Source organism: Myotis nattereri, assembly GCF_964212035.1.
Source record: "Myotis nattereri genome assembly, chromosome: 8".
In the NCBI taxonomy this organism is placed as follows: domain Eukaryota; kingdom Metazoa; phylum Chordata; class Mammalia; order Chiroptera; family Vespertilionidae; genus Myotis; species Myotis nattereri.
The window spans coordinates 2,197,178-2,221,770 of record NC_138083.1 but is presented as its reverse complement, the minus strand read 5'-3'; positions in this window follow the sequence as shown (position 1 = coordinate 2,221,770).

Below are 24,593 nucleotides of genomic sequence, written 5' to 3'. Positions count from 1 at the left end.
GTTTACAATTTAGGCCGAATTTCTCAAGCGTCTTTTTGGTGAATCAGTTAATATCCTGACGGTTCCAGTACATACATGTAGGAAAACTCTCTAATTGTGGTATAACTCTTAGAGTACGCATTTAGAGTTTCCAGAAATGATTTAAAACTTGTAATACGCACTTGAAATAAAAGTAAGTAGGTTCTTACTACATACCCTGCCATTTTCAATCACTGACATTACCTGTGGAAAGCAGGGAAATGACCAGAAAACAGAAAATGTTTACAACTCCGGGCACTTTAGGGAGTGTTTTCACTTGAATTTGCTTTCAAATACTAGGAATTCATGTTTATACAGCTCAAAATTAGTGTAGGAAGTCTGTAAGTGAGGACTATACTGCTTATGTTTACAACTGAAGCCGAATTTCTCGAGCGTCTTTTTGGTGAATTAGTTAATATCCTGACCGTTCCAGTACATACTTGTAAGAAAACTGTCTAATTGTGGTACAACTCTTAAAATACGCATTTAGAGTTTCCAGGAATGATTAAAATCCTGTAACAAACACTTGAAATAAAAGTAAGTAGATTATTACTACATACCCTGGCGTATTCAATCACTGACATTACCCGTGGAAAGCAGGGAAATGACCAGAAAACTGAAAATATTTACAACTCCGGGCACTTTAGGGAGTGTTTTCACTTGAATTTGCTTTCAAATCCTGGGAATTCATGTTTATACAGCTCAAAATTAGTGTAGAAAGACTGTAAGTGAGGATTATACTGCTTATGTTTACAATTGAGACCGAATTTCTCTAGCGTCTTTTTGGTGAAAGAGTCAATAACCTGTCGGTTCCAGTACATACTTTTAAGATAACTCTCTAATTGTAGTATAACTCCTAAAATACGCTTTTAGAGTTTCCAGAAATGATTTAAAACTTGTAATAAGCACTTGAAATAAAAGTAAGTAGGTTCTTACTACATACCCTGCAGTTTTCAATCACTGATATTACCTGTGGAAATCAGGGAAATGACCAGAAAACTGATAATATTTAAAACTACGGCCACTTTAGCGAGCGTTTTCACTTGAATTTGCTTTCAAATACTAGGAATTCATGTTTATACAGCTCAAAATTAGTGTAGGAAGTCTGTGAGGACTGTACTGCTTATGTTTACAACTGAGGCTGAATTTCTCTAGCGTCTTTTTGGTGAAAGAGTCAATAACCTGTCGGTTCCAGTACATACTTTTAAGATAACTGTCTAATTGTAGTATAACTCTTAAAATACACATTTAGAGTTTCCAGAAATTATTTAAAACTTGTAATAAGCCCTTGAAATAAAAGTAAGTAGATTCTTACTACATACCCTGCAGTTTTCAATCACTGACATTACCCGTGGAAAGCAGGGAAATGACCAGAAAACTGAAAATATATACAACTCCGGGCACTTTACCGAGCGTTTTCACTTGAATATGCTTTCAAATACTAGGAATTCATGTTTATACAGCTCAAAATTTGTGCAGAAAGACTGTAAGTGAGGACAATACTGCTTATGTTTACAATTGAGGCCGAATTTCTCGAACATCTTTTTTGTGAATCAGTTAATATCGTGACGATTCCAGTACATACTTGTAAGAAAACTCTCTAATTGTGGTATAACTCTTAAAATACGCATTTAGAGTTTCCAGAAATGATTTAAAACTTGTAATAAGCACTTGAAATAAAAGTAAGTAGGTTCTTACTACATACCCTGCAGTTTTCAATCACTGATATTACCTGTGGAAACCAGGGAAATGACCAGAAAACTGATAATATTTAAAACTACGGCCACTTTAGCGAGCGTTTTCACTTGAATTTGCTTTCAAATACTAGGAATTCATGGTTATACAGCTCAAAATTCGTGTAGGAAGTCTGTAAGTGATGACTATACTGCTTATGTTTACAACTGAGGCCGAATTTCTCGAGCGTCTTTTTGGTGAATCAGTTAATATCCTGACCGTTCCAGTACATACTTGTAAGAAAACTGTCTAATTGTGGTACATCTTAAAATACGCATTTAGAGTTTCCAGGAATGATTAAAATCCTGTAACAAACACTTGAAATAAAAGTAAGTAGATTATTACTACATACCCTGGCGTATTCAATCACTGACATTACCCTTGGAAAGCAGGGAAATGACCAGAAAACTGAAAATATTTACAACTCCGGGCACTTTACCGATCGTTTTCACTTGAATTTGCTTTCACAAACTAGGAATTCATGTTTATACAGCTCAAAATTAGTGTACAAAGATTGTAAGTGAGGTCTATACTGCTTATGTTTACAATTTAGGCCGAATTTCTCAAGCGTCTTTTTGGTGAATCAGTTAATATCCTGACGGTTCCAGTACATACATGTAGGAAAACTCTCTAATTGTGGTATAACTCTTAGAGTACGCATTTAGAGTTTCCAGAAATGATTTAAAACTTGTAATACGCACTTGAAATAAAAGTAAGTAGGTTCTTACTACATACCCTGCCATTTTCAATCACTGACATTACCTGTGGAAAGCAGGGAAATGACCAGAAAACAGAAAATGTTTACAACTCCGGGCACTTTAGGGAGTGTTTTCACTTGAATTTGCTTTCAAATACTAGGAATTCATGTTTATACAGCTCAAAATTAGTGTAGGAAGTCTGTAAGTGAGGACTATACTGCTTATGTTTACAACTGAAGCCGAATTTCTCGAGCGTCTTTTTGGTGAATTAGTTAATATCCTGACCGTTCCAGTACATACTTGTAAGAAAACTGTCTAATTGTGGTACAACTCTTAAAATACGCATTTAGAGTTTCCAGGAATGATTAAAATCCTGTAACAAACACTTGAAATAAAAGTAAGTAGATTATTACTACATACCCTGGCGTATTCAATCACTGACATTACCCGTGGAAAGCAGGGAAATGACCAGAAAACTGAAAATATTTACAACTCCGGGCACTTTAGGGAGTGTTTTCACTTGAATTTGCTTTCAAATACTAGGAATTCATGTTTATACAGCTCAAAATTAGTGTAGGAAGTCTGTGAGGACTGTACTGCTTATGTTAACAACTGAGGCTGAATTTCTCTAGCGTCTTTTTGGTGAAAGAGTCAATAACCTGTCGGTTCCAGTACATACTTTTAAGATAACAGTCTAATTGTAGTATAACTCTTAAAATACACATTTAGAGTTTCCAGAAATTATTTAAAACTTGTAATAAGCCCTTGAAATAAAAGTAAGTAGATTCTTACTACATACCCTGCAGTTTTCAATCACTGACATTACCCGTGGAAAGCAGGGAAATGACCAGAAAACTGAAAATATATACAACTCCGGGCACTTTACCGAGCGTTTTCACTTGAATATGCTTTCAAATACTAGGAATTCATGTTTATACAGCTCAAAATTAGTGTAGGAAGTCTGTAAGTGAGGACTATACTGCTTATGTTTACAATTGAGGCCGAATTTCTCGAACGTCTTTTTGGTGAATCAGTTAATATCATGACGGTTCCAGTACATACTTGTAAGAAAACTCTCTAATTGTGGTATAACTCTTAAAATGCGCTTTTAGAGTTTCCAGAAATGATTTAAAACTTGTAATAAGCACTTGAAATAAAAGTAAGTAGGTTCTTACTACATACCCTGCAGTTTTCAATCACTGATATTACCTGTGGAAACCAGGGAAATGACCAGAAAACTGATAATATTTAAAACTACGTCCACTTTAGCGAGCGTTTTCACTTGAATTTGCTTTCAAATACTAGGAATTCATGTTTATACAGTTCAAAAATAGTGTAGAAAGACTGTGAGTACTATATTGCTTATGTTTCCAATTGAGGCCGAATTTCTCTAGCGTCTTTTTGGTGAATCAGTTAATATCCTGACCGTTCCAGTACATACTTGTAAGAAAACTGTCTAATTGTGGTACATCTTAAAATACGCATTTAGAGTTTCCAGGAATGATTAAAATCCTGTAACAAACACTTGAAATAAAAGTAAGTAGATTATTACTACATACCCTGGCGTATTCAATCACTGACATTACCCTTGGAAAGCAGGGAAATGACCAGAAAACTGAAAATATTTACAACTCCGGGCACTTTACCGATCGTTTTCACTTGAATTTGCTTTCACAAACTAGGAATTCATGTTTATACAGCTCAAAATTAGTGTACAAAGATTGTAAGTGAGGTCTATACTGCTTATGTTTACAATTTAGGCCGAATTTCTCAAGCGTCTTTTTGGTGAATCAGTTAATATCCTGACGGTTCCAGTACATACATGTAGGAAAACTCTCTAATTGTGGTATAACTCTTAGAGTACGCATTTAGAGTTTCCAGAAATGATTTAAAACTTGTAATACGCACTTGAAATAAAAGTAAGTAGGTTCTTACTACATACCCTGCCATTTTCAATCACTGACATTACCTGTGGAAAGCAGGGAAATGACCAGAAAACAGAAAATGTTTACAACTCCGGGCACTTTAGGGAGTGTTTTCACTTGAATTTGCTTTCAAATACTAGGAATTCATGTTTATACAGCTCAAAATTAGTGTAGGAAGTCTGTAAGTGAGGACTATACTGCTTATGTTTACAACTGAAGCCGAATTTCTCGAGCGTCTTTTTGGTGAATTAGTTAATATCCTGACCGTTCCAGTACATACTTGTAAGAAAACTGTCTAATTGTGGTACAACTCTTAAAATACGCATTTAGAGTTTCCAGGAATGATTAAAATCCTGTAACAAACACTTGAAATAAAAGTAAGTAGATTATTACTACATACCCTGGCGTATTCAATCACTGACATTACCCGTGGAAAGCAGGGAAATGACCAGAAAACTGAAAATATTTACAACTCCGGGCACTTTAGGGAGTGTTTTCACTTGAATTTGCTTTCAAATACTAGGAATTCATGTTTATACAGCTCAAAATTAGTGTAGGAAGTCTGTGAGGACTGTACTGCTTATGTTAACAACTGAGGCTGAATTTCTCTAGCGTCTTTTTGGTGAAAGAGTCAATAACCTGTCGGTTCCAGTACATACTTTTAAGATAACAGTCTAATTGTAGTATAACTCTTAAAATACACATTTAGAGTTTCCAGAAATTATTTAAAACTTGTAATAAGCCCTTGAAATAAAAGTAAGTAGATTCTTACTACATACCCTGCAGTTTTCAATCACTGACATTACCCGTGGAAAGCAGGGAAATGACCAGAAAACTGAAAATATATACAACTCCGGGCACTTTACCGAGCGTTTTCACTTGAATATGCTTTCAAATACTAGGAATTCATGTTTATACAGCTCAAAATTAGTGTAGGAAGTCTGTAAGTGAGGACTATACTGCTTATGTTTACAATTGAGGCCGAATTTCTCGAACGTCTTTTTGGTGAATCAGTTAATATCATGACGGTTCCAGTACATACTTGTAAGAAAACTCTCTAATTGTGGTATAACTCTTAAAATGCGCTTTTAGAGTTTCCAGAAATGATTTAAAACTTGTAATAAGCACTTGAAATAAAAGTAAGTAGGTTCTTACTACATACCCTGCAGTTTTCAATCACTGATATTACCTGTGGAAACCAGGGAAATGACCAGAAAACTGATAATATTTAAAACTACGTCCACTTTAGCGAGCGTTTTCACTTGAATTTGCTTTCAAATACTAGGAATTCATGTTTATACAGTTCAAAAATAGTGTAGAAAGACTGTGAGTACTATATTGCTTATGTTTCCAATTGAGGCCGAATTTCTCTAGCGTCTTTTTGGTGAATCAGTCAATATCCTGACGGTTCCAGTATATACTTGTAAGAAAACACTCTAATTGTGGTATAACTCTTAGAATACGCATTTAGAGTTTCCAGAAATGATTTAAAACTTGTAATAAGTACTTGAAATAAAAGTAAGTAGGTTCTTACTACATACCCTGCCATTTTCAATCACTGACATTACCTGTGGAAAGCAGGGATATGACCAGAAAACTGAAAATATTTACAACTCCGGGCACTTTACCGAGCGTTTTCACTTGAATTTGCTTTCACAAACTAGGAATTCATGTTTATACAGCTCAAAATTAGTGTACAAAGATTGTAAGTGAGGTCTATACTGCTTATGTTTACAATTTAGGCCGAATTTCTCAAGCGTCTTTTTGGTGAATCAGTTAATATCCTGACGGTTCCAGTACATACTTGTAGGAAAACTCTCTAATTGTGGTATAACTCTTAGAATACGCATTTAGAGTTTCCAGAAATGATTTAAAACTTGTAATACGCACTTGAAATAAAAGTAAGTAGGTTCTTACTACATACCCTGCCATTTTCAATCACTGACATTACCTGTGGAAAGCAGGGAAATGACCAGAAAACAGAAAATGTTTACAACTCCGGGCACTTTAGGGAGTGTTTTCACTTGAATTTGCTTTCAAATACTAGGAATTCATGTTTATACAGCTCAAAATTAGTGTAGGAAGTCTGTAAGTGAGGACTATACTGCTTATGTTTACAACTGAAGCCGAATTTCTCGAGCGTCTTTTTGGTGAATTAGTTAATATCCTGACCGTTCCAGTACATACTTGTAAGAAAACTGTCTAATTGTGGTACAACTCTTAAAATACGCATTTAGAGTTTCCAGGAATGATTAAAATCCTGTAACAAACACTTGAAATAAAAGTAAGTAGATTATTACTACATACCCTGGCGTATTCAATCACTGACATTACCCGTGGAAAGCAGGGAAATGACCAGAAAACTGAAAATATTTACAACTCCGGGCACTTTAGGGAGTGTTTTCACTTGAATTTGCTTTCAAATCCTGGGAATTCATGTTTATACAGCTCAAAATTAGTGTAGAAAGACTGTAAGTGAGGATTATACTGCTTATGTTTACAATTGAGACCGAATTTCTCTAGCGTCTTTTTGGTGAAAGAGTCAATAACCTGTCGGTTCCAGTACATACTTTTAAGATAACTCTCTAATTGTAGTATAACTCCTAAAATACGCTTTTAGAGTTTCCAGAAATGATTTAAAACTTGTAATAAGCACTTGAAATAAAAGTAAGTAGGTTCTTACTACATACCCTGCAGTTTTCAATCACTGATATTACCTGTGGAAACCAGGGAAATGACCAGAAAACTGATAATATTTAAAACTACGGCCATTTTAGCGAGCGTTTTCACTTGAATTTGCTTTCAAATACTAGGAATTCATGTTTATACAGCTCAAAATTAGTGTAGGAAGTCTGTGAGGACTGTACTGCTTATGTTTACAACTGAGGCTGAATTTCTCTAGCGTCTTTTTGGTGAAAGAGTCAATAACCTGTCGGTTCCAGTACATACTTTTAAGATAACTGTCTAATTGTAGTATAACTCTTAAAATACACATTTAGAGTTTCCAGAAATTATTTAAAACTTGTAATAAGCCCTTGAAATAAAAGTAAGTAGATTCTTACTACATACCCTGCAGTTTTCAATCACTGACATTACCCGTGGAAAGCAGGGAAATGACCAGAAAACTGAAAATATATACAACTCCGGGCACTTTACCGAGCGTTTTCACTTGAATATGCTTTCAAATACTAGGAATTCATGTTTATACAGCTCAAAATTTGTGCAGAAAGACTGTAAGTGAGGACAATACTGCTTATGTTTACAATTGAGGCCGAATTTCTCGAACATCTTTTTTGTGAATCAGTTAATATCGTGACGATTCCAGTACATACTTGTAAGAAAACTCTCTAATTGTGGTATAACTCTTAAAATACGCATTTAGAGTTTCCAGAAATGATTTAAAACTTGTAATAAGCACTTGAAATAAAACTAAGTAGGTTCTTACTACATACCCTGCAGTTTTCAATCACTGATATTACGTGTGGAAACCAGGGAAATGACCAGAAAACTGATAATATTTAAAACTACGACCACTTTAGCGAGCGTTTTCACTTGAATTTGCTTTCAAATACTAGGAATTCATGGTTATACAGCTCAAAATTCGTGTAGGAAGTCTGTAAGTGAGGACTATACTGCTTATGTTTACAACTGAGGCCGAATTTCTCGAGCGTCTTTTTGGTGAATCAGTTAATATCCTGACCGTTCCAGTACATACTTGTAAGAAAACTGTCTAATTGTGGTACATCTTAAAATACGCATTTAGAGTTTCCAGGAATGATTAAAATCCTGTAACAAACACTTGAAATAAAAGTAAGTAGATTATTACTACATACCCTGGCATTTTCAATCACTGACATTACCCGTGGAAAGCAGGGAAATGACCAGAAAACTGAAAATATTTACAACTCCGGGCACTTTACCGAGCGTTTTCACTTGAATTTGCTTTCACAAACTAGGAATTCATGTTTATACAGCTCAAAATTAGTGTACAAAGATTGTAAGTGAGGTCTATACTGCTTATGTTTACAATTTAGGCCGAATTTCTCAAGCGTCTTTTTGGTGAATCAGTTAATATCCTGACGGTTCCAGTACATACTTGTAGGAAAACTCTCTAATTGTGGTATAACTCTTAGAGTACGCATTTAGAGTTTCCAGAAATGATTTAAAACTTGTAATACGCACTTGAAATAAAAGTAAGTAGGTTCTTACTACATACCCTGCCATTTTCAATCACTGACATTACCTGTGGAAAGCAGGGAAATGACCAGAAAACAGAAAATGTTTACAACTCCGGGCACTTTAGGGAGTGTTTTCACTTGAATTTGCTTTCAAATACTAGGAATTCATGTTTATACAGCTCAAAATTAGTGTAGGAAGTCTGTAAGTGAGGACTATACTGCTTATGTTTACAACTGAAGCCGAATTTCTCGAGCGTCTTTTTGGTGAATTAGTTAATATCCTGACCGTTCCAGTACATACTTGTAAGAAAACTGTCTAATTGTGGTACAACTCTTAAAATACGCATTTAGAGTTTCCAGGAATGATTAAAATCCTGTAACAAACACTTGAAATAAAAGTAAGTAGATTATTACTACATACCCTGGCGTATTCAATCACTGACATTACCCGTGGAAAGCAGGGAAATGACCAGAAAACTGAAAATATTTACAACTCCGGGCACTTTAGGGAGTGTTTTCACTTGAATTTGCTTTCAAATACTAGGAATTCATGTTTATACAGCTCAAAATTAGTGTAGGAAGTCTGTGAGGACTGTACTGCTTATGTTAACAACTGAGGCTGAATTTCTCTAGCGTCTTTTTGGTGAAAGAGTCAATAACCTGTCGGTTCCAGTACATACTTTTAAGATAACAGTCTAATTGTAGTATAACTCTTAAAATACACATTTAGAGTTTCCAGAAATTATTTAAAACTTGTAATAAGCCCTTGAAATAAAAGTAAGTAGATTCTTACTACATACCCTGCAGTTTTCAATCACTGACATTACCCGTGGAAAGCAGGGAAATGACCAGAAAACTGAAAATATATACAACTCCGGGCACTTTACCGAGCGTTTTCACTTGAATATGCTTTCAAATACTAGGAATTCATGTTTATACAGCTCAAAATTAGTGTAGGAAGTCTGTAAGTGAGGACTATACTGCTTATGTTTACAATTGAGGCCGAATTTCTCGAACGTCTTTTTGGTGAATCAGTTAATATCATGACGGTTCCAGTACATACTTGTAAGAAAACTCTCTAATTGTGGTATAACTCTTAAAATGCGCTTTTAGAGTTTCCAGAAATGATTTAAAACTTGTAATAAGCACTTGAAATAAAAGTAAGTAGGTTCTTACTACATACCCTGCAGTTTTCAATCACTGATATTACCTGTGGAAACCAGGGAAATGACCAGAAAACTGATAATATTTAAAACTACGTCCACTTTAGCGAGCGTTTTCACTTGAATTTGCTTTCAAATACTAGGAATTCATGTTTATACAGTTCAAAAATAGTGTAGAAAGACTGTGAGTACTATATTGCTTATGTTTCCAATTGAGGCCGAATTTCTCTAGCGTCTTTTTGGTGAATCAGTCAATATCCTGACGGTTCCAGTATATACTTGTAAGAAAACACTCTAATTGTGGTATAACTCTTAGAATACGCATTTAGAGTTTCCAGAAATGATTTAAAACTTGTAATAAGTACTTGAAATAAAAGTAAGTAGGTTCTTACTACATACCCTGCCATTTTCAATCACTGACATTACCTGTGGAAAGCAGGGATATGACCAGAAAACTGAAAATATTTACAACTCCGGGCACTTTACCGAGCGTTTTCACTTGAATTTGCTTTCACAAACTAGGAATTCATGTTTATACAGCTCAAAATTAGTGTACAAAGATTGTAAGTGAGGTCTATACTGCTTATGTTTACAATTTAGGCCGAATTTCTCAAGCGTCTTTTTGGTGAATCAGTTAATATCCTGACGGTTCCAGTACATACTTGTAGGAAAACTCTCTAATTGTGGTATAACTCTTAGAGTACGCATTTAGAGTTTCCAGAAATGATTTAAAACTTGTAATACGCACTTGAAATAAAAGTAAGTAGGTTCTTACTACATACCCTGCCATTTTCAATCACTGACATTACCTGTGGAAAGCAGGGAAATGACCAGAAAACAGAAAATGTTTACAACTCCGGGCACTTTAGGGAGTGTTTTCACTTGAATTTGCTTTCAAATACTAGGAATTCATGTTTATACAGCTCAAAATTACTGTAGGAAGTCTGTAAGTGAGGACTATACTGCTTATGTTTACAACTGAAGCCGAATTTCTCGAGCGTCTTTTTGGTGAATTAGTTAATATCCTGACCGTTCCAGTACATACTTGTAAGAAAACTGTCTAATTGTGGTACAACTCTTAAAATACGCATTTAGAGTTTCCAGGAATGATTAAAATCCTGTAACAAACACTTGAAATAATAGTAAGTAGATTATTACTACATACCCTGGCGTATTCAATCACTGACATTACCCGTGGAAAGCAGGGAAATGACCAGAAAACTGAAAATATTTACAACTCCGGGCACTTTAGGGAGTGTTTTCACTTGAATTTGCTTTCAAATCCTGGGAATTCATGTTTATACAGCTCAAAATTAGTGTAGAAAGACTGTAAGTGAGGATTATACTGCTTATGTTTACAATTGAGACCGAATTTCTCTAGCGTCTTTTTGGTGAAAGAGTCAATAACCTGTCGGTTCCAGTACATACTTTTAAGATAACTCTCTAATTGTAGTATAACTCCTAAAATACGCTTTTAGAGTTTCCAGAAATGATTTAAAACTTGTAATAAGCACTTGAAATAAAAGTAAGTAGGTTCTTACTACATACCCTGCAGTTTTCAATCACTGATATTACCTGTGGAAACCAGGGAAATGACCAGAAAACTGATAATATTTAAAACTACGGCCACTTTAGCGAGCGTTTTCACTTGAATTTGCTTTCAAATACTAGGAATTCATGTTTATACAGCTCAAAATTAGTGTAGGAAGTCTGTGAGGACTGTACTGCTTATGTTTACAACTGAGGCTGAATTTCTCTAGCGTCTTTTTGGTGAAAGAGTCAATAACCTGTCGGTTCCAGTACATACTTTTAAGATAACTGTCTAATTGTAGTATAACTCTTAAAATACACATTTAGAGTTTCCAGAAATTATTTAAAACTTGTAATAAGCCCTTGAAATAAAAGTAAGTAGATTCTTACTACATACCCTGCAGTTTTCAATCACTGACATTACCCGTGGAAAGCAGGGAAATGACCAGAAAACTGAAAATATATACAACTCCGGGCACTTTACCGAGCGTTTTCACTTGAATATGCTTTCAAATACTAGGAATTCATGTTTATACAGCTCAAAATTTGTGCAGAAAGACTGTAAGTGAGGACAATACTGCTTATGTTTACAATTGAGGCCGAATTTCTCGAACATCTTTTTTGTGAATCAGTTAATATCGTGACGATTCCAGTACATACTTGTAAGAAAACTCTCTAATTGTGGTATAACTCTTAAAATACGCATTTAGAGTTTCCAGAAATGATTTAAAACTTGTAATAAGCACTTGAAATAAAAGTAAGTAGGTTCTTACTACATACCCTGCAGTTTTCAATCACTGATATTACCTGTGGAAACCAGGGAAATGACCAGAAAACTGATAATATTTAAAACTACGGCCACTTTAGCGAGCGTTTTCACTTGAATTTGCTTTCAAATACTAGGAATTCATGTTTATACAGCTCAAAATTAGTGTAGGAAGTCTGTAAGTGAGGACTATACTGCTTATGTTTACAACTGAGGCCGAATTTCTCGAACGTCTTTTTGGTGAATCAGTTAATATCGTGACGGTTCCAGTACATACTTGTAAGAAAACTCTCTAATTGTGATATAACTCTTAAAATACGCATTTAGAGTTTCCAGAAATGATTTAAAACTTGTAATAAGCACTTGAAATAAAACTAAGTAGGTTCTTACTACATACCCTGCAGTTTTCAATCACTGATATTACGTGTGGAAACCAGGGAAATGACCAGAAAACTGATAATATTTAAAACTACGACCACTTTAGCGAGCGTTTTCACTTGAATTTGCTTTCAAATACTAGGAATTCATGGTTATACAGCTCAAAATTCGTGTAGGAAGTCTGTAAGTGAGGACTATACTGCTTATGTTTACAACTGAGGCCGAATTTCTCGAGCGTCTTTTTGGTGAATCAGTTAATATCCTGACCGTTCCAGTACATACTTGTAAGAAAACTGTCTAATTGTGGTACATCTTAAAATACGCATTTAGAGTTTCCAGGAATGATTAAAATCCTGTAACAAACACTTGAAATAAAAGTAAGTAGATTATTACTACATACCCTGGCGTATTCAATCACTGACATTACCCTTGGAAAGCAGGGAAATGACCAGAAAACTGAAAATATTTACAACTCCGGGCACTTTACCGAGCGTTTTCACTTGAATTTGCTTTCACAAACTAGGAATTCATGTTTATACAGCTCAAAATTAGTGTACAAGGATTGTAAGTGAGGTCTATACTGCTTATGTTTACAATTTAGGCCGAATTTCTCAAGCGTCTTTTTGGTGAATCAGTTAATATCCTGACGGTTCCAGTACATACTTGTAGGAAAACTCTCTAATTGTGGTATAACTCTTAGAGTACGCATTTAGAGTTTCCAGAAATGATTTAAAACTTGTAATACGCACTTGAAATAAAAGTAAGTAGGTTCTTACTACATACCCTGCCATTTTCAATCACTGACATTACCTGTGGAAAGCAGGGAAATGACCAGAAAACAGAAAATGTTTACAACTCCGGGCACTTTAGGGAGTGTTTTCACTTGAATTTGCTTTCAAATACTAGGAATTCATGTTTATACAGCTCAAAATTACTGTAGGAAGTCTGTAAGTGAGGACTATACTGCTTATGTTTACAACTGAAGCCGAATTTCTCGAGCGTCTTTTTGGTGAATTAGTTAATATCCTGACCGTTCCAGTACATACTTGTAAGAAAACTGTCTAATTGTGGTACAACTCTTAAAATACGCATTTAGAGTTTCCAGGAATGATTAAAATCCTGTAACAAACACTTGAAATAAAAGTAAGTAGATTATTACTACATACCCTGGCGTATTCAATCACTGACATTACCCGTGGAAAGCAGGGAAATGACCAGAAAACTGAAAATATTTACAACTCCGGGCACTTTAGGGAGTGTTTTCACTTGAATTTGCTTTCAAATACTAGGAATTCATGTTTATACAGCTCAAAATTAGTGTAGGAAGTCTGTGAGGACTGTACTGCTTATGTTAACAACTGAGGCTGAATTTCTCTAGCGTCTTTTTGGTGAAAGAGTCAATAACCTGTCGGTTCCAGTAAATACTTTTAAGATAACAGTCTAATTGTAGTATAACTCTTAAAATACACATTTAGAGTTTCCAGAAATTATTTAAAACTTGTAATAAGCCCTTGAAATAAAAGTAAGTAGATTCTTACTACATACCCTGCAGTTTTCAATCACTGACATTACCCGTGGAAAGCAGGGAAATGACCAGAAAACTGAAAATATATACAACTCCGGGCACTTTACCGAGCGTTTTCACTTGAATATGCTTTCAAATACTAGGAATTCATGTTTATACAGCTCAAAATTAGTGTAGGAAGTCTGTAAGTGAGGACTATACTGCTTATGTTTACAATTGAGGCCGAATTTCTCGAACGTCTTTTTGGTGAATCAGTTAATATCATGACGGTTCCAGTACATACTTGTAAGAAAACTCTCTAATTGTGGTATAACTCTTAAAATGCGCTTTTAGAGTTTCCAGAAATGATTTAAAACTTGTAATAAGCACTTGAAATAAAAGTAAGTAGGTTCTTACTACATACCCTGCAGTTTTCAATCACTGATATTACCTGTGGAAACCAGGGAAATGACCAGAAAACTGATAATATTTAAAACTACGTCCACTTTAGCGAGCGTTTTCACTTGAATTTGCTTTCAAATACTAGGAATTCATGTTTATACAGTTCAAAAATAGTGTAGAAAGACTGTGAGTACTATATTGCTTATGTTTCCAATTGAGGCCGAATTTCTCTAGCGTCTTTTTGGTGAATCAGTCAATATCCTGACGGTTCCAGTATATACTTGTAAGAAAACACTCTAATTGTGGTATAACTCTTAGAATACGCATTTAGAGTTTCCAGAAATGATTTAAAACTTGTAATAAGTACTTGAAATAAAAGTAAGTAGGTTCTTACTACATACCCTGCCATTTACAATCACTGACATTACCTGTGGAAAGCAGGGATATGACCAGAAAACTGAAAATATTTACAACTCCGGGCACTTTACCGAGCGTTTTCACTTGAATTTGCTTTCACAAACTAGGAATTCATGTTTATACAGCTCAAAATTAGTGTACAAAGATTGTAAGTGAGGTCTATACTGCTTATGTTTACAATTTAGGCCGAATTTCTCAAGCGTCTTTTTGGTGAATCAGTTAATATCCTGACGGTTCCAGTACATACTTGTAGGAAAACTCTCTAATTGTGGTATAACTCTTAGAATACGCATTTAGAGTTTCCAGAAATGATTTAAAACTTGTAATACGCACTTGAAATAAAAGTAAGTAGGTTCTTACTACATACCCTGCCATTTTCAATCACTGACATTACCTGTGGAAAGCAGGGAAATGACCAGAAAACAGAAAATGTTTACAACTCCGGGCACTTTAGGGAGTGTTTTCACTTGAATTTGCTTTCAAATACTAGGAATTCATGTTTATACAGCTCAAAATTAGTGTAGGAAGTCTGTAAGTGAGGACTATACTGCTTATGTTTACAACTGAAGCCGAATTTCTCGAGCGTCTTTTTGGTGAATTAGTTAATATCCTGACCGTTCCAGTACATACTTGTAAGAAAACTGTCTAATTGTGGTACAACTCTTAAAATACGCATTTAGAGTTTCCAGGAATGATTAAAATCCTGTAACAAACACTTGAAATAAAAGTAAGTAGATTATTACTACATACCCTGGCGTATTCAATCACTGACATTACCCGTGGAAAGCAGGGAAATGACCAGAAAACTGAAAATATTTACAACTCCGGGCACTGTAGGGAGTGTTTTCACTTGAATTTGCTTTCAAATACTAGGAATCCATGGTTATACAGCTCAAAATTAGTTTAGAAAGACTGTAAGTGAGGACTATACTGCTTATGTTTACAATTGAGGCCGAATTTCTCTAGCGTCTTTTTGGTGAAAGACTCAAACACCTGTCGGTTCCAGTACATACTTTTAAGATAACTGTCTAATTGTAGTATAACTCTTAAAATACGCATTTAGAGTTTCCAGAAATTATTTAAAACTTGTAATAAGCCCTTGAAATAAAAGTAAGTAGGTTCTTACTACATACCCTGCCGTTTTCAATCACTGACATTACCCGTGGAAAGCAGGGAAATGATCAGAAAACTGAAAATATTTACAACTCCGGCCACTTTAGGGAGTGTTTTCACTTGAATTTGCTTTCAAGTACTAGGAATTCATGTTTATACAGCTAAAATTAGTGTAGAAAGACTGTAAGTGAGGACTATAATGCTTATGTTTATAATTGAGGCCGAATTTCTCTAGCGTCTTCTTAGTGAATCAGTTAATATCCTGACGGTACCAGTACATACTTGTAGGAAAACTCTCTAATTGTGGTATAACTCTTAAAATACGCATTTAGAGTTTCCAAAAATGATTTAAAACTTGTAATAAGCACTTGAAATAAAAGTAAGTAGGTTCTTACTACATACCCTGCAGTTTTCAATCACTGACATTGCCAGTGGAAAGCAGGGAAATGACCACAACTCTAATAATATTTACAAATACGGCCACTTTAGTGAGCGTTTTCACTTGAATTTGCTTTCAAATCCTGGGAATTCATGTTTATACAGCTCAAAATTAGTGTAGAAAGACTGTAAGTGAGGATTATACTGCTTATGTTTACAATTGAGACCGAATTTCTCTAGCGTCTTTTTGGTGAAAGAGTCAATAACCTGTCGGTTCCAGTACATACTTTTAAGATAACTGTCTAATTGTAGTATAACTCTGAAAATACGCTTTTAGAGTTTCCAAAAATGATTTAAAACTTGTAATAAGCACTTGAAATAAAAGTAAGTAGGTTCTTACTACATACCCTGCAGTTTTCAATCACTGATATTACCTGTGGAAACCAGGGAAATGACCAGAAAACTGATAATATTTAAAACTACGGCCACTTTAGCGAGCGTTTTCACTTGAATTTGCTTTCAAATACTAGGAATTCATGTTTATACAGCTCAAAATTAGTGTAGGAAGTCTGTGAGGACTGTACTGCTTATGTTAACAACTGAGGCTGAATTTCTCTAGCGTCTTTTTGGTGAAAGAGTCAATAACCTGTCGGTTCCAGTACATACTTTTAAGATAACAGTCTAATTGTAGTATAACTCTTAAAATACACATTTAGAGTTTCCAGAAATTATTTAAAACTTGTAATAAGCCCTTGAAATAAAAGTAAGTAGATTCTTACTACATACCCTGCAGTTTTCAATCACTGACATTACCCGTGGAAAGCAGGGAAATGACCAGAAAACTGAAAATATATACAACTCCGGGCACTTTACCGAGCGTTTTCACTTGAATATGCTTTCAAATACTAGGAATTCATGTTTATACAGCTCAAAATTAGTGTAGGAAGTCTGTAAGTGAGGACTATACTGCTTATGTTTACAATTGAGGCCGAATTTCTCGAACGTCTTTTTGGTGAATCAGTTAATATCATGACGGTTCCAGTACATACTTGTAAGAAAACTCTCTAATTGTGGTATAACTCTTAAAATGCGCTTTTAGAGTTTCCAGAAATGATTTAAAACTTGTAATAAGCACTTGAAATAAAAGTAAGTAGGTTCTTACTACATACCCTGCAGTTTTCAATCACTGATATTACCTGTGGAAACCAGGGAAATGACCAGAAAACTGATAATGTTTAAAACTCCGTCCACTTTAGCGAGCGTTTTCACTTGAATTTGCTTTCAAATACTAGGAATTCATGTTTATACAGCTCAAAATTAGTGTAGGAAGTCTGTGAGGACTGTACTGCTTATGTTTACAATTGAGGCCGAATTTCTCGAACGTCTTTTTGGTGAATCAGTTAATATCGTGACGGTTCCAGTACATACTTGTAAGAAAACTCTCTAATTGTGGTATAACTCTTAAAATACGCATTTAGAGTTTCCAAAAATGATTCAAAACTTGTAATGAGCACTTGAAATAAAAGTAAGTAGGTTCTTACTACATAGCCTGCAGTTTTCAATCACTGACATTGCCCGTGGAAAGCATTGAAATGACCACAAATCTAATAATATATACAAATACGGCCACTTTAGCGAGCGTTTTCACTTGAATTTGCTTTCAAATACTAGGAATTCATGTTTATACAGTTCAAAATTAGTGTAGAAAGACTGTGAGTACTATATTGCTTATGTTTCCAATTGAGGCCGAATTTCTCTAGGGTCTTTTTGGTGAATCAGTCAATATCCTGACGGTTCCAGTATATACTTGTAAGAAAACTCTCTAATTGTGGTATAACTCTTAGAATACGCATTTAGAGTTTCCAGAAATGATTTAAAACTTGTAATAAGCACTTGAAATAAAAGTAAGTAGGTTCTTACTACATACCCTGCCATTTACAATCACTGACATTACCTGTGGAAAGCAGGGATATGACCAGAAAACAGAAAATATTTACAACTCCGGGCACTTTAGGGAGTGTTTTCACTTGAATTTGCTTTCAAATACTAGGAATTCATGGTTATACAGCTCAAAATTAGTTTAGAAAGACTGTAAGTGAGGACTATACTGCTTATGTTTACAATTGAGGCCGAATTTCTCTAGCGTCTTTTTGGTGAAAGACTCAAACACCTGTCGGTTCCAGTACATACTTTTAAGACAACTGTCTAATTGTAGTATAACTCTTAAAATACGCATTTAGAGCTTCCAGAAATTATTTAAAACTTGTAATAAGCCCTTGAAATAAAAGTAAGTAGGTTCTTACTACATACCCTGCCGTTTTCAATCACTGACATTACCCGTGGAAAGCAGGGAAATGACCAGAAAACTGAAAATATATACAACTCCGGGCACTTTACCGAGCGTTTTCACTTGAATATGCTTTCAAATACTAGGAATTCATGTTTATACAGCTCAAAATTAGTGTAGGAAGTCTGTAAGTGAGGACTATACAGCTTATGTTTACAATTGAGGCCGAATTTCTCGAACGTCGTTTTGGTGAATCAGTTAATATCGTGACGGTTCCAGTACATACTTGTAAGAAAACTCTCTAATTGTGGTATAACTCTTAAAATAGGCATTTAGAGTTTCCAGAAATGATTTAAAACTTGTAATAAGCACTTGAAATAAAAGTAAGTAGGTTCTTACTACATACCCTGCAGTTTTCTATCACTGATATTACCTGTGGACACCAGGGAAATGACCAGAAAACTGATAATATTTAAAACTACGGCCACTTTAGCAAGCGTTTTCACTTGAATTTGCTTTCAAATACTAGGAATTCATGGTTATACAGCTCAAAATTAGTGTAGGAAGACTGTAAGTGAGGACTATACTGCTTATGTTTACAATTGAGGCCGAATTTCTGGAGCGTCATTTTGGTGAATCAGTCAATATCCTGACGGTTCCAGTACATACTTGTAAGAAAACTGTCTAATTGTGGTACAACTCTTAAAATACGCATTTAGAGTTTCCAGGAATGAATAAAATCCTGTAACAAACACTTGAAATAAAAGTAAGTAGATTATTACTACATACCCTGGCATTTTCAATCACTGACATTACCCGTGGAAAGCAGGGAAATGACCAGAAAACTGAAAATATTAAAACTCCGGGCACTTTACCGAGCGTTTTCACTTGAATTTTCTTTCAAATACTAGGAATTCATGTTTATACAGCTCACAATTAGTGTAGAAAGACTGTAAGTGAGGAATATACTGCTAATGTTTACAATTGAGGCCGAATTTCTCTAGCGTCTTTTTGATGAATCAGTTAATATCCTGCCGGTTCCATTACATACTTGTAAGAAAACTGTCTAATTGTGGTAAAACTCTTAAAATACGCAATTAGAGTTTACAGAAATGATTAAAAACTTATAAGAAACCCTTGCAATAAAAGTTAGTAGATTCTTACTACATTTCCTGCTTACAAATACTAGGAATTCATGTTTATACAGCTCAAATTTAGTGTAGAAAGACTGTAAGTGAGGACTATACTGCTAATGTTTACAACTGAGGCCGAATTTCTCTAGCGTCTTTTTGGTGAATCAGTTAATATCCTCATTGTTCCAGTACATACTTGTAAGAAAACTGTCTAATTGTGGTGAAACTCTTAAAATACGCAATTAAAGTTTCCAGAAATGATTAAAGACTTATAAGAAACCTTTGAAATAAAAGTTAGTTGATTCTTTCTACATTTCCTGCCTTTTTCAATCAATGACATTACCCGTGGAATGCAGGGAAATGACCAGAAAACTGATAATATTTACAAATCCGGCCACTTAAGCTAGCGTTTTCACTTGAATTTGCTTTCAAATACTAGGAATTCATGTTTATACAGCTCAAATTTAGTGTAGAAAGACTGTAAGTGAGGACTATACTGCTTATGTTTACAACTGAGGCCAAATTTCTCTAGCGATTTTTTGGTGAATCAGTTAATATCCTGCCGGTTCCATTACATACTTGTTAGAAAACTGTTTAATTGTCGTAAAACTCTTAAAGTACGCAATTAGAGTTTCCAGAAATGATTAAAAACTTATAAGAAACCCTTGAAATAAAAGTTACTAGAGTCTTTCTACATTTCCTGCTGTTTTCAATGACGGACATTACCCGTGAAAAGCAGGGAAATGACCTGAAAACTGCTAATATTTACAACTCCGGCCACTTTAGCGAGCGTTTTCACTCGAATTTGCTTTCAAATATTAGGAATTCAGGTTTATACAGCTCACAATTAGTGTAGAAAGACTAAGTGAGGACTATACTGCTAATGTTTACAACTGAGGCGGAATTTCTCTAGCGTCTTTTTGGTGAATCACTTAGTGTCCTGCCGGTTCTATTACATACTTGTAAGAAAACTGTCTAATTGTGGTAAAACTCTTAAAATACGCAATTAGAGTTTCCAGAAATGATTAAAAACTTATAAGAAACCCTTGAAATAAAAGTTAGTAGATTCTTACTACATTTCCTGCTGTTTTCAATCAATGTCATTACCTGTGAAAAGCAGTGAAATGACCAGAAAACTGCTAATATTTACAACTTCGGCCGCTTTAGAGAGCGTTTTCACTTGAATTTGTTTACAAATACTAGGAATTCATGTTTATACAGCTAAAATTTAGTGTAGAAAGACTGTAAGTGAGGACTATACGTCTAATGTTTACAACTGAGGCCGAATTTCTCTAGCGTCTTTTTGGTGAATCAGTTAATATCCTGCCGGTTCTATTACATACTTGTAAGAAAACTGTCTAATTGTGGTAACACTCTTAAAATACGCAATTAGAGTTTCCAGAAATGATTAAAAACCTATAAGAAACCCTTGAGATAAAAGTTAGTAGATTCTTACTACATTTCCTGCTGTTTTCAATCAATGTAATTACCCGTGAAAAGCAGTGAAATGACCAGAAAACTGCTAATATTTACAACTCCGGCCACTTTAGCGAGCGTTTTCACTTGAATTTGCTTTCAAATATTAGGAATTCATGTTTATACAGCTCACAATTAGTGTAGAAAGACTGTAAGTGAGGACTATACTGCTAATGTTTACAACTGAGGCCGAATTTCTCTAGCGTCTTTTTGGTGAATCAGTTAATATCCTGCCGGTTCTATTACATACTTGTAAGAAAACTGTCTAATTGTGGTGAAACTCTTAAAATACGCAATTAGAGTTTCCAGAAATGATTAAAAACTTATAAGAAACCCTTGAGATAAAAGTTAGAAGATTCTTACTACATTTCCTGCTGTTTTCAATCAATGATATTACCCGTGAAGAGCAGGGAAATGACCTGAAAACTGATAATATTTACAACTCCGGCCGCTTTAGAGAGCGTTTTCACTTGAATTTGCTTACAAATACTAGGAATTCATGTTTATACAGCTCAAATTTAGTGTAGAAAGACTGTAAGTGAGGACTATACGTCTAATGTTTAAAACTGAGGCCGAATTTCTCTAGCGTCTTTTTGGTGAATCAGTTAATATCCTGCCGGTTCCATTACATACTTGTAAGAAAACTGTCTAATTGTGGTAAAACTCTTAAAATACGCAATTAGAGTTTCCAGAAATGATTAAAAACTTATAAGAAACCCTTGAGATAAAAGTTAGTAGATTCTTACTACATTTCCTGCTGTTTTCAATCAATGTCATTACCCGTGAAAAGCAGTGATATGACCAGAAAACTGATAATATTTACAAATCCGGCCACTTCAGCGAGCGTTTTCACTTTAATTTGCTTTCAAATACTAGGAATTCATGTTTATACAGCTCAAATTTAGTGTAGAAAGACTGTAAGTGAGGACTATACTGCTAATGTTTACAATTGAGGCCGAATTTCTCTAGCGTCTTTTTGATGAATCAGTTAATATCCTGCCGGTTCCATTACATACTTGTAAGAAAACTGTCTAATTGTGGTAAAACTCTTAAAGTACGCAATTAGAGTTTCCGGAAATGATTAAAAACTTATAAGAAACCCTTGAAATAAAAGTTACTAGTCTTTCTACATTTCCTGCTGTTTTCAATGGTGGACATTACCCGTGAAAAGCAGGGAAATGACCTGAAAACTGCTAATATTTACAACTCCGGCCACTTTAGCGAGCGTTTTCACTCGAATTTGCTTTCAAATATTAGGAATTTAGGTTTATACAGCTCACAATTAGTGTAGAAAGACTGTAAGTGAGGACTATACTGCTAATGTTTACAACTGAGGCCGAATTTCTCGAGCGTCTTTTTGATGAATCAGTTAATATCCTGCCGGCTCCATTACATACATGTAAGAAAACTGTTTAATTGTCATAAAACTCTTAAAGTACGCAATTAGAGTTTCCAGAAATGATTAAAAACTTATAAGAAACCCTTGAAATAAAAGTAAGTAAATTCTTACTACATTTCCTGCCCTTTTCAATCAATGACATTACCCGTGGAAAGCAGGGAAATGACCAGAAAACTGCTAATATTTACAACTCCGGCCACTTTAGCGAGCGTTTTGACTTGAATTTGCTTTCAAATATTAGAAATTCATGTTTATACAGCTCACAATTAGTGTAGAAAGACTTTAAGTGAGGAATATACTGCTAATGTTTACAATTGAGGCCGAATTTCTCTAGCGTCTTTTTGATGAATCAGTTAATATCCTGCCGGTTCCATTACATACTTGTAAGAAAACTGTCTAATTGTGGTAAAACTCTTAAAATACGCAATTAGAGTTTCCAGAAATGATTAAAAACTTATAAGAAACCCTTGCAATAAAAGTTAGTAGATTCTTACTACATTTCCTGCTGTTTTCAATCAATGACATTACCCGTGAAGAGCAGGGAAATGACCTGAAAACTGATAGTATTGAAAACTCCGGCCGCTTTAGAGAGCGTTTTCACTTGAATTTGCTTACAAATACTAGGAATTCATGTTTATACAGCTCAAATTTAGTGTAGAGAGACTGTAAGTGAGGACTATACTGCTAATGTTTACAACTGAGGCCGAATTTCTCTAGCGTCTTTTTGGTGAATCAGTTAATATCCTCATTGTTCCAGTACATACTTGTAAGAAAACTGTCTAATTGTGGTGAAACTCTTAAAATACGCAATTAGAGTTTCCAGAAATGATTAAAAACTTATAAGAAACCCTTGAGATAAAAGTTAGTAGATTCTTACTACATTTCCTGCTGTTTTCAATCAATGTAATTACCCGTGAAAAGCAGTGAAATGACCAGAAAACTGCTAATATTTACAACTCCGGCCACTTTAGCGAGCGTTTTCACTTGAATTTGCTTTCAAATATTAGGAATTCATGTTTATACAGCTCACAATTAGTGTAGAAAGACTGTAAGTGAGGACTATACTGCTAATGTTTACAACTGAGGCCGAATTTCTCTAGCGTCTTTTTGGTGAATCAGTTAATATCCTGCCGGTTCTATTACATACTTGTAAGAAAACTGTCTAATTGTGGTAAAACTCCTAAAATACGCAATTAGAGTTTCCAGAAATGATTAAAAACTTATAAGAAACCCTTGCAATAAAAGTTAGTAGATTCTTACTACATTTCCTGCTGTTTTCAATCAATGACATTACCCGTGAAGAGCAGGGAAATGACCTGAAAACTGATAATATTTACAACTCCGGCCGCTTTAGAGAGCGTTTTCACTTGAATTTGCTTACAAATACTAGGAATTCATGTTTATACAGCTCAAATTTAGTGTAGAGAGACTGTAAGTGAGGACTATACTGCTAATGTTTACAACTGAGGCCGAATTTCTCTAGCGTCTTTTTGGTGAATCAGTTAATATCCTCATTGTTCCAGTACATACTTGTAAGAAAACTGTCTAATTGTGGTGAAACTCTTAAAATACGCAATTAGAGTTTCCAGAAATGATTAAAAACTTATAAGAAACCCTTGAGATAAAAGTTAGTAGATTCTTACTACATTTCCTGCTGTTTTCAATCAATGTAATTACCCGTGAAAAGCAGTGAAATGACCAGAAAACTGCTAATATTTACAACTCCGGCCACTTTAGCGAGCGTTTTCACTTGAATTTGCTTTCAAATATTAGGAATTCATGTTTATACAGCTCACAATTAGTGTAGAAAGACTGTAAGTGAGGACTATACTGCTAATGTTTACAACTGAGGCCGAATTTCTCTAGCGTCTTTTTGGTGAATCAGTTAATATCCTGACGGTTCTATTACATACTTGTAAGAAAACTGTCTAATTGTGGTAAAACTCCTAAAATACGCAATTAGAGTTTCCAGAAATGATTAAAAACTTATAAGAAACCCTTGCAATAAAAGTTAGTAGATTCTTACTACATTTCCTGCTGTTTTCAATCAATGACATTACCCGTGAAGAGCAGGGAAATGACCTGAAAACTGAT